The 11,682-nt window shown below is 36.8% G+C and overlaps 1 protein-coding gene across 1 annotated transcript in view; it reads left to right on the top strand.

Moving 5' to 3' along the window:
* The first annotated feature begins 383 nt into the window (after positions 1-383).
* The window catches only part of Ca1 (carbonic anhydrase 1), a 42,793-nt gene continuing 31,494 nt past the window's right edge, over positions 384-11,682 (top strand). The window contains exon 1 of the mRNA XM_048782859.1: positions 384-578. The gene's annotated coding sequence lies outside the window, so the exon portion shown is untranslated. The remainder of the gene's footprint in view (positions 579-11,682) is intronic.

The raw sequence follows: 11,682 nt of genomic DNA, 5'->3' as shown, positions 1-11,682 counted from the left end.
ACCAAACTTCAGGAATTCTTCATGTTTCTATGGGGTCTTTTTCTTTTTACTGTCATAATAAAACATTTTCTATGTTCATTAATTCAACCCTTAGAAAAATTGTAATATTCTGGTCAGACTTTTATACTACTCAAGTCCCACAAATACCTTAAATAGTTGAGCTCAAAATTCATGTCAAGGACTCAATTATTATATATATTTTATTTGTGAATTTTTTCTCTTTTTAATTTATTGTGCTTTCTTAATCTTGTTTTGACACCCTGGCTAGAGGCTGGCCAGTTCCCTTTCTTGAGTAGCTGATTAAGTCCACACCCCAACCATTTCCTTTATCAGGGGCATTTTACTCTTGGGATACTAAGTACCTAACCTAATCACTACAGGGCCAGACAACAGACAAGGGGACAGCGCCTCTTCCCTGGAACCCACAAAAATTATGGGGAACCCAGGGAATTAGCTAACCTCACCCTGTTTGCCATACATAAGCTGTGCCTGTCTGGTCCACACTAGCTTGCTGGTACTCTGTTTGTAGGTACTACCTCCCGCCTGGCCCTGCCCAGAAGACTTCTCTGCTTGGAGTTGTAAGTAATAGAGTTCTTCTGCCTTGCATCTGCCCAAGCCTAAGCCTAAGCCTAAGCCTAAGCCTAAGCCTAACCCTAACCCTAACCCTAACCCTAACCCTAACCCTTTTGGTGCCTAGCCACCAAAAGAACCTCTAGAGCTCACTACTCTCAATGTATTAAAGTTGAAAAGTTTTAAAACAATTTCTTATTAAGCTTTTAAGTCTTATGGCAGGAGGGGTCATGGGAAATTGAACCCAAGGGTGCTTTACCAGTGAGCTACATTCACAGCCCTTTTTATTCGTTATTTTGAGACAGGGTCTTGCTGTTGCCCAGGTTGGTCTCAAACTTGGGATCCTCCTTCCTCAGCATTCCAAGTTGCTGGGATTACAAATGTGCACTACCATACCCAGCTAAACTTTTATGTCTAACAAGTTTAAAAATCTTGAAATTTTAGTGAAGAAATATAAATTATTATTTACTTATTCCTTGATTAATACTCAATGGTTATTCCTTTAAGCAATGTAGGTGATAGAACTAAATGAGTTCCTTTAAATATTTTAAACTATGTTAATTAAAAACTTATCTCTTGAACATCTCAAATGCTTGCCGTGTTAGTCTTTTATAAATATTTTTAAATGGGAAGAAAATACTAATAACTAAGGAAAACTCAAAAAGGAATAGAACAAATGTGTGTTCTAATAATTTTCTCTTAAACATTGAAACTGTGAAGACAGTTGGATATGGTGGCATATGCCTATAATCCCAGCCACCTGGGAGGCCGAGGTGGGAGGATTACTTGATCCCACAAGTTTGAAAGTAGCCTGGACAACTTAGAGAGACCCCATCTAAAACAAAACCACTCTGTAGAGACTCACAAAAAATTTTTCATATGGTTCATATATCTAATTTTCTAATATGCCAGGTTCTATTACAAGTTTCAAGTACCTTAAGAAACAATCTTCATAGATTATTCCAATGATTATAAAATTGGGTTTCTAGACTTAATATAAATGTACTAACACTCTAGATTTGATTGAGCTTAACATCCCTGTAGTTATTTCTCTTTTCCCAGAATTGCAAAGTCACTTAGTCAAATAAAGAGAAGAGACTTATAACCTCATTGGGCTGAGGTAACTGTATTGAGAATCAAGGCCAAAGTTGAAATGTCAATTAAAAAACTTGAGAGAGGAGCAGAGACCTAGTTAGGTATTACATCCACCTGAGGTGATCTACCTGATCCAAGGTTCAGCATGCGGGTCATTTTCTTCATGAAACCTGATATATCATATGAACCTTTACCCAATTTTTAAACTTACCTCTTTAACAAGTTTTTTGTCTGATTTGGTCTATGAAAATCCTCCTCCATGTTAATATTCTTTATCACTTGGCTAAATTTAATTAATTTTGTTATTGGGGTTCACATGTTTTTTTGTACTTTTCATATCTGGTTTGATGTCAATTATCCAATTGCCATTTTATTGACTTTTCCCTATATGATTAGTGCTATTTACTGGATACTTTATTTTAGAACATGGAATTAGATATGCTAGCAGGACAGAACTGGCACTGTGAATTTTCTGAAGGAGGTAATAAAAAAAACAGGAAATGAGACTGTGCTAATATAGTACAGACCAGTGTGAGCTAGGTGGGTTCTCTCTGGGGCCTTTCTGGCACAAGCACTTTTTTGTGTCCTTCTTGGTGTGTCCTTAGTGTCTAGTTAGGTTTCTCTCATTGCCCTTACCTCAGTGATTTCTAATTATCTGAAGGTGAGTAGTACATCAGCAAAAAGCAAAAATGTAGGAGTCCAACAGAATTACACTGAGGTGGCATTATGGTGAAAACAACGATGTTTAAACTTCAGGTGGGTCCACTTGCTTGGTCTACTTCCAAGATCTTGAAAGGGCCCTAGAAATGTGTTTACATTGTCATAAAATTTACAAATGATATTTTACCCCAAATCAGTCAAACCCATTATCATTTTAGTCTCTCTACCTGTCAGTGTACTTCCTGTGTCAAGTGGTGGAGAGGCTTCGAGCATTTTTCAGATCCAGACAGGGAAATTGAGTTTAGAATAATTTAGAATAAATTAGAATAAATACCCACTTAGCACAGTGGGTATTTATGGGGTTCCTAGTCACTTCTGTATACATATTTATAATTTATTGCTAGCCATACTGGCATAATAAAAAAATATTTAGGGCTCAAAGCCATATCAAAATGTGCTAATAGCTCCTAGATTCAGACATTTGTGGGCTACTGAAAAGAAACAGATTATGAAAGGTACACAGACAGTACTAATCTATTTTAAATTATTTACCTGCCAAATGTGTGAAACTGCAGGCAGAGAATTTGGTTTTCATCTGATATTAGTCAAGATGAAAGTTCTCTCCTCTAAATATATCTGATACTGTCTGATATATGATGAAAACCACATCATACTTTAAAATTTTTTTAATGGAAATAGAACAAAAATTAAACAATCCTGTGTTCTAAGGCACAGGCCTGAAGAAATATTTCAAATGCATATGAAGTTTTTTGCATCTGGTATCAATAACAAATACAAAACAAATTTTAATCGACCATTCTAGAATTATGAATGGAGTCTCTTCCTCTTCTTTCCATAGAAAATAATACAAAATGTCTGCCATATGAAGAGTTAATCAAATATTATGACCCTGAAATATAGGTAAAAGGTATGATAGAATTATGTCAGGCTGTGAGTTAATATAAAATATTGTGCTATATTTTTTGTTCTGTTTCTTCTTCGGTGTTTAACATTTTTAATGTCAGATTTTTTATTTCTTTTCTTTTTCCAAATAGTTGCTTTAGAAACTAATTTTTATAATTAATTTTGCATTTACTTTTTTTGGTAAAATTACATTCACCATTTTATACATCTTTAGGTTACAGTTTTGTGGCACGACGTACATGCACAATATTGTGCAATCATCACAGCTCTTCATGTCCAGATCTTTTCCACCTTCCCAAACTGGAGGTCTGTTCCCATTAAACTACAACTCCTCCCTTAGGTCCTGACAACCATTGCTCTACTCTATCTCTGTAACTAACTATTCTAGGTACCTTATGGAATTGTAATCCTAGAGTCTTTGTCCTTTAGAGCCTGGCTTATTTCACTTAGCATAGTGTCATCATAGTTTATCCATGCTGTGGCATGTATTATTCCTTTCCAAGGCCAAATAATATTCCTGTATATGTATGTGTGTGTATGTGTGTATTGCTTATTCATTTGTTTGCCAATAGACTTGGTTTGTTCCCACTCTTGGCTATTGTGCATAATCCTGCTATGAAAGTGAATATGCAATATCTGTTGAAGTCTCTGCTCTCATTTCTTTTGGTTTGTACCCAAAAGTAGAAATGCTGGACCAGATGGCAATTGCATGTTTAATTTTTTGAGGAAATGCCACACCATTTTCCACAGTGTCTGTACCATTTTGCATTCTCACCTACAATGTGCAAGGATTTCAGTTTCTCCACATTATTGATGACATTGTTTTCAGAAGGGTTTTTGTTTGGTTGTTGTTTATTCTATAATAGCTATCTAGTTGTTGTGAAGTGTATTTTTAAGAGGGCCCCCCAAAACCTGTGTATCCCCTGGACTCAGGTCTGAACTACAGTTCTACCAAAGTGGTCAATTTGCTCCATTTCTCTGTGGTTTTGTTTCCTCACTTGTAAGATAAGGGTAATAGTAAGCTTGTCTCTAGGATTGTTTTGAAGAGATTGTGAATAACACATGTGGAACCATTAGCATAGCACCTCCCTCAGAAAGTAGCAATACCTACCTTCCTCACTACCTAACTACACATCTTTCCCTGTACTATATTGTGAGTTTCTTACTCATTTTTTATCCCCTGAACCCAGCTTAGGGCCCAACCACAGTCAGTAGTGTTTTGGGTTGTTTTGTTTGTTTTTCAGTACTGGGGATTAAATCCAAGGGCACTTTACTACTGAGCTACATTTCCAGCCCTTTTTTACTTTTTAGATATACTTTATTTTGAGTTAGGGCCTTGCTAAATTATCAAAGCTAGTCTCGAACTTGCAATACTCCTTCTTCAGCTTCCTGAATCACTGGAATTACAGTTGTGCACCACCACACCCAGCACACAGTCAGTACTTGATGACTATTTAATGATGGGATTTAAAATAATCTGTAGAATGCAGGCCACATTCTTTTAGCCAAAAGAAGGTGGAAATTGAGAGCTGGGGTTGTAGCTCAGCAGTAGAGCACTCGCCTGGCACATGGTGCTGGGTTCAATCCTCAGCACCATATAAAAAGAAATAAACAAAATAAAGCTATTGTGTCCAACTACAACTAAAATATAATTTTAAAAAAAATAATGTAAGAATTCAAATATTCTTTGGTGAAGAGAAATTAAAGTAAATATGACAATCTGGGTGCTCTATAATTCACTGAATGCAATTAAGTCTTATCAGTATAATAAAATTTTTATTGTTCTTGTTCCCTAAAGTATCTTTGCCCATGCTCAGCAAAGCATTTTATTTTTCTCATAAAATTGTAAATCATAGCATCTCTCTACTATTGCTTTAGACCAATACTTGTATTCAGTAGACCCTACCAGACCACTGCAACAAGATTCTGGTGCCCCAAAGGTAAGAAAGAATAATGTCATGTGATTTAGGATGCTGCCTCATCTGGGCTATTTTCTGCTCAGAAATATGTATATATTTAAAGCCTACAATATTCAGAGATCCCATTCCTATGTAGGCCTACATGCCAACACCTGAAAATGATAGTGATTATGACACCTGGTTAAAAAGTAAAAGTCTTAAAAGTATCTAGAATAGTATGAACATAAGTTTAATACCTCCAAGATCAATTAAAACATAAGAAGAGCTTTTATTTATATATGTCAATCATACTTAATCTGTTTTTGTGTCTCGATCTGATAATAAAATTTGAAATTATGCATCCTTAATATAGGACTGCTAAAATCACTTCTGTGAAAAGTTAATAAAAATAAATAAATATTAAACCAGGCACAATAATGTATTTATTTATTCATTTGTTTATCAATAGATACTCAGTTTATTCCCACTATTGACTATTGTGTATAATCCTGCTATGAAAGTAAATATGTAAATATCTGTTGAAGTCCCTGCTTTTCGACTTATATCCAGAAGTAGAAATGCTGAACCAAATGGTAACTGCATGTTTAATTTTTTTGAGGGAATGCCATGCCATTTTCCACAGTGTCTGCATCATTTTGCATTGCCACCAGCAATATGCAAAGATTTCAGTTTCTCCACATGATTGCCAACATTATTTTCTGGGGTTTTGTTTGATTGTTGTTCGGTTGTGTGTTGGCACATATCTGTAATCACAGCTGCTTGGGAAGTTGAGGCAAGAGCATCTCAAGTTCAAGGCCCGCCTGTGCAACATAACCAGATGCTGTCTCAAAATAAAAATTTAAAAAGGCTAGGGAAATAGTTCAGTGGTCGAGGACCCTGGGTTAAATCTCCAGTACCAAATAAACAAATAAATGTTGATAAAAGGAAGAACTTGTCATACTAAGAAAGTTGAAGTTACTTTTTATTCTGTAAAAATTAAAAGCACCTCTATTTTCATTAGCAAGTCAAACTGGGTGGACAAGATTGTTGTTGACTTTCATGTTTATAGAAATGAGCTAGGATGTTTTACATACTGACTACAATTAAATCATCCAAGGTGACTATGAGGGTTCCAGATCCCTAACTTAGAAAAGAAAAAGGAAATAGAACATAGCCAACAAGTTTTAAATGCTCTTTAAGAACGTCCAAGTTTTCAGATCTGCTAAAGCAAGGTCACGTATGAAGGGCTTGGCTTGGTTTCCTCTCATTTCACTTTTCCCATGACCACTAACTGCCAATTTCATTTGTATCCCCAGAAGTTTGAATAAAGTCTGAGCAAAGCTAACCTTCACTGATTCTGCTTACTGAGCTGATTTTCAAAGGGGAACTCGTACAAATAAACATGCAAAACACAAGAAGCAGAAGTCCTGATGGGTTGATAAATTACAGATTATACAGTGTCGCCAGTACTCTAGAACACTTCAGCCAAATCTACAAGCCATCTAGTCCAGCTTTGCAAGTGGCTGGTCTGACTCTCCTCCCTTCCATTTCCTAGCCTGATTCCAAAAGGGTGGGTGCCCTGTTATTTCTTGCTACAAAAGAAGTGATCTACCAGACACCTTACCCCACACCCCGTATAGCCCAAACCCAGGGATCCATACTCAGCATTTGACTGTTTGTTGAACTATAATCCTGCCCTTCCCTTTCCATTAAGATCCAGAACTATAATAGTTTCTTACTCATAAGTAAACATAACTTCCAACAAGAAATAAATTAACATGGGTAACAAGGGTCAACAACCCATCACAGTGCCAGGTGCCCATTCATTTCTCCTTCAGGTAGAGATTTTAAGGACACTTTGAAAAGAGAACATTGCTCCTATGTTTCCTAGTAAAAAGCAACAGGGCCAACTAACCATGGACCTGTCCATTGACTAGAGTACTAATTACCATGTGAGTGGTCAGTACTCTAGTCAATGGAGTACTGACTACTCCATTGGGAAGGTGCTCTGGCCAAAACCTCTCCCTTACCAGCCTATACACTCCATAACATACAATCATCAGAAACATATCCCTTTATTTAAGATTTGTTGAGTTTAAAATCACCACATAACACATGGATGGGACTGGAACATATTAAGCCATTTCCTGCCAATAATGACTTGATGTAAATTTCTTTCAAGGTAGTTAACTAGCCAAGGCTAGGCAAATTCGGATGTCAGATTGGAAAGTTCTAGGAATCCAGGGTGATCTCCGAAGTGGCTTAGCTGAAAAACAGTGTTAGGAAATTGTGAACTTGGGGGAAAAAAAAAAAGGATAGTAAGCAGGATGAAATCTGATATGAACAAGGAGGTAGAAGGGCAAAGCCATTTCACAGATCTGTCAACCAACTGCAATCCTGACCTCTGGTTTCCCTAAAGTAAGAGCTTTCACAAAGTAAACATGGTATTTTAATGTACTGTCTGAGGTGGCCATGCAATTATGATATACAGTTTAACTGGAATGAGGGGAAACTCCCAAAGGAAGAGCCCAGAAGGAGCCCAAGATTATGAGAGAAGAAAGTGGTGATTGTTTGGAAATGTTCTTAGGTGTCCTGTTCTGCCACTGATCTATGATCTTCAAACCCAAACTGCAAGGGAAGCTTTTTTCTGAGCCTCCCTGGAAGAAACCCATGACCCAAAAATCCTCTCCAGAAAGTCTGTCCAGAGGCATGCTACTGGTCCAAGTAGAGTCCTATTTGGTTTTAGGAGGGAGGACCTGTGGGGACAAGATTATGAAAAGTCTGGAACCTCTTCATTTTAATACTTAGCTCTTGGACCACCTAAACAGATAGGGCTTTGCCCCTACCCCCAACAGTAAAAACTTACAAATCTCTGAAATTTCTCTCTTTTTTTATATTTTTCGCCCCCCCCCCCAAAAAAAATTTGGTTTTAAGAGGGATGAATCTTGACAAAATTTATCAAGAAACTGATAAAAGCATATTGTGCATGTCAACTGCTTCAGTCGCAATGTGTGGCACAATCATCAAAAACATTCTATACTTCTTTATTCAGAAAAATTAAATTTCCACATGTTCAAAGCAATATGTACTACCACTAAAGACAGGCAGGAACATTTTATTTAAATGTAATTCACAAAATTCTGCCTTCTCTTTGCTTTCAATGTTTTCTGGTTTTATTTCCACTATGGGTAACTAACTGAAAAGTTATACAATTCATATTCTCTTATAAGCAATGAAGAGAAAATGAGATTCAATAGCATATAAATAATTCTCCATCATCCTTACATCCTTTTGATTTGTTCAGTGCTTTTGTTTTTTATAACATACAATGTGATTGCACAGCATATGTAGTGTTGCAGGCAGCTATTAAACTGTCCATAATACATATTCTCAACCCCATGTCCCAGATAGGACTTATCTGCATCTTTCCTGGCCACTGGTCCTGCTCCTAGAAATCTCAGCCATTTCTGACAAAGGACATACAATAATGTTTTTAAAGCAGTCATCTCTAAGTGTGATTCTCAGACCAGCAGCATCAGTATCAGCATCATGGGGGAACATGATGCAAATTCTCCTCTCTTAACCCAAACCCACTGAACCAGAAATTCTGAAGGCGAGGTTGGGCAAACTGTATTTTAACAAGCTCTCCAGGTGATTCTGATGCACACTAATGTTTGAGAACCACAGGCTTAAAAACATGAAGCAAGGATTTTCATTTGCTTCGGGAATTATCCCTCAAGTTTAATTTTTCCATTCACTTTAATGACTTTTTATGTCATGAAATTTTCCCCTTGATTTTTTTCAAACAAGCACACTTTTCTTTCATAAGAGTATAATGTTTGTGTAGGTAGCATAAAATAAAATAACTTCTCATCTGGTCAGGTGATTTCCAATTTTATAAGGCAATAAAATAATACTCCAAAGTTGCACCCAGCTCCATTGACATGCCATGTCAGTAGACACATAGAAATTGCAGAAATGGCTTTTCTCCTCATATAAGTGTTTAAATATGAGGCTTTTGAGAAAAAAATTTATATAACTATTATAGAAATAATATATACTCATTGTAATCATCAAACAATACCAATGTAAAGCAAGTAAAATTTGGTAATCTGTCCTGACTCTTCTCTCTTCCAATCATCTCCCCTTCAAGGCAACAAATGCTGCCAGATTGTATTATCTTTCTACTGTCAATTCACTGCATGCATAAGCTTGTATATGCAAAAAGAAAGCTTTATAAACAAAATTGGATCGTATTTTGCTTTTGCTCTGAATTTTGCTTTCAACACTTAAAATATCACAAACACAGTTGCCTTGTATCATTATTTCATCCATCCTCTGTTAGGTTATTTTGAAATGCCTACTCTTGGAAACACTGACTCAGTTAGTGTGAGTGTGTGTGTGTGTGTGTGTGTGTGTGTGTACGCGTGTGTGTGTTTCCAATTACTCTTTTTAAATTTTCATAGTGTAGATTCCTAAAAATGAGATTTTTGCTGTTTAAATCTATGTCTATTTATAATTTAAATGAGAACTTCGAACTAATGATTGTAACACTTTACATTTCTACAAGGAATAATATTGATGTTTTCAATTTTGGTCTCCCACTGTTTTGGTTTGCATTTCCAGACACAGTCGTTACCACTGGAGATTTTGCAAGAGGAGTGAAAATGCTTCCTTGGAAGCAAAAAGGGAAACATAACCTCCTGATGTTCTGAATGAGAGTGGGTTTGGTGGGCTTCCCTGCTGCTCAGCTGTGGGGATTGATATCAGTTCTGCTCAAAGTCACAGTTCCTCAACAGGATGTTAGAGTTGACCAGCACAAAGCAGGCTACACATTGGAAACTGACAGGAAAACTTTCTCTAAAAATTCTTAGGAATATATTAGGTTTAACTAGTACCTATTCAGGGAACCAGAGTTCTGAGTTTCTCACCTCAGGCAAAATTAGCAACCCTCCACCCGGCTGGGAGCCCCTGCATTCTACCTGAGCCTATACACAACAAAACCTATACCTGTTTGTTCTTAAGACTATATTTTGGAGGCTCCTGGGCCTTGCTTGTTCTGCTGGTTGAACCTTACCAGTCAGATGTTGGCATCGAGATTGGGCCATAGATAGGCAAATTGTCATCTTTCCTGATCTCTTGTGTTTTCTTATGTGTATATGGCCACAATTGTTCTCCCCGTGTTTAAAAATAAATTAACAAGCAAAGGCTATAGAGAAGATGTTAAAAGTTGGTCACCCTCTTATAAATTTATCTAGAATAAAACACAAAGTATGTAAAGTGATTTTCCAATCCTTCCAAATGTTAATTTTAAAGAAAAAGCCCTGTGTACAGATGAGTGCAGAACACTGCATGCAGCATAAAGACCATATTTGGCTTCCCCAGCCTGCAATGTGAGAAATTCCTTTTCCCATAATAATATTAGGAAAGCTCTGTCCAGCCAAGCATGGTTCACTTTCTTAAGTCATAGAGGTTCATGAGGCCAGGCAAAGTTTCAGAATCATTTAATCTCACCTTTCAACATCCATGATGGTTGAACTGAAGCTATCTACTTTCAGATTTATGTGCCTGTAATTTTTTCATGATGCTCTGAAATGTGGCACCTGGAAGTTTATTCCCCAGGAGATGCTCAGCTGCATCTCTGACCTAACCTTGAATCCTGTTCCTAAGACCTACCCCAGCTCACCAAACACCTCCCCATTTCATCTTGGATCTTTCCGTTCTTGGAGCTTTTCTCATCTGTCTTTTGGGAACCAAGGGAGAGAGCCATGTGGCAGCTGTTGCTGCCAGTATCATGAGTGGAAGCTGAGCACCTACCCCCATCCCAGCACCTCTCTCTCCACATACCTCTAGGTGGCACTAAGAAGGACCTACTGCTTGGGCTAATTTGATACCCTCAGATCTGTCACAGTTTATGATCTAATGAAAATTGAACTCATTTATTCTCCAGTTAGGAGGTTTCAGTTTTCTAGTACTAAGATTAGACCAAGTCTTGGTAGAGAGATGGTATCTCTTTGCTGAAAATGGTGTACTAAGATTCTGGCATGTTTTCCAGAGATGAGATTGGTTTTTGTTTGTTTGTTGTCTAGCTCAGTGTGTCGTATAGCTGTTTTGCTTCATTGAAAGTTTTATTATTTGGGGCTGGGGATGTGGCCCAAGTGGTAGTGCAACCGCCTAGTATGCATGAGGCACTGGGTTCGATTCTCAGCACCACATAAACATAAAATGGAGATATTGTGTTCATCTAAAAAAAACTAAAAAATAAATATAAAAAAAAGAAAGTTCTATTATTCCATTTCCAAATGGATCTTTTTCATGAGCGAAATCAAATGGTTTGTTCTCATTATCACTAACCTTCCATGGAGATAAATGAGCAAAATCAATTCATTTGTTAATTCATTCCAACATCTAACAAATATTTATGAATATATACTTAGCAAAATGAAGGATCCTAGGATTGATAAGATTCTGTCTCTGATTTCAAGTACTTAATTGTCTATCATCTGATGGGGAGACAAGTATATATATATATATA

This window comes from Marmota marmota, unplaced genomic scaffold, assembly GCF_001458135.2.
Source record: "Marmota marmota marmota unplaced genomic scaffold, marMar, whole genome shotgun sequence".
Taxonomy (NCBI): domain Eukaryota; kingdom Metazoa; phylum Chordata; class Mammalia; order Rodentia; family Sciuridae; genus Marmota; species Marmota marmota.
The sequence above is the reverse complement of the archived record's forward strand: the minus strand, read 5'-3'. Positions and strand labels throughout refer to the sequence as shown.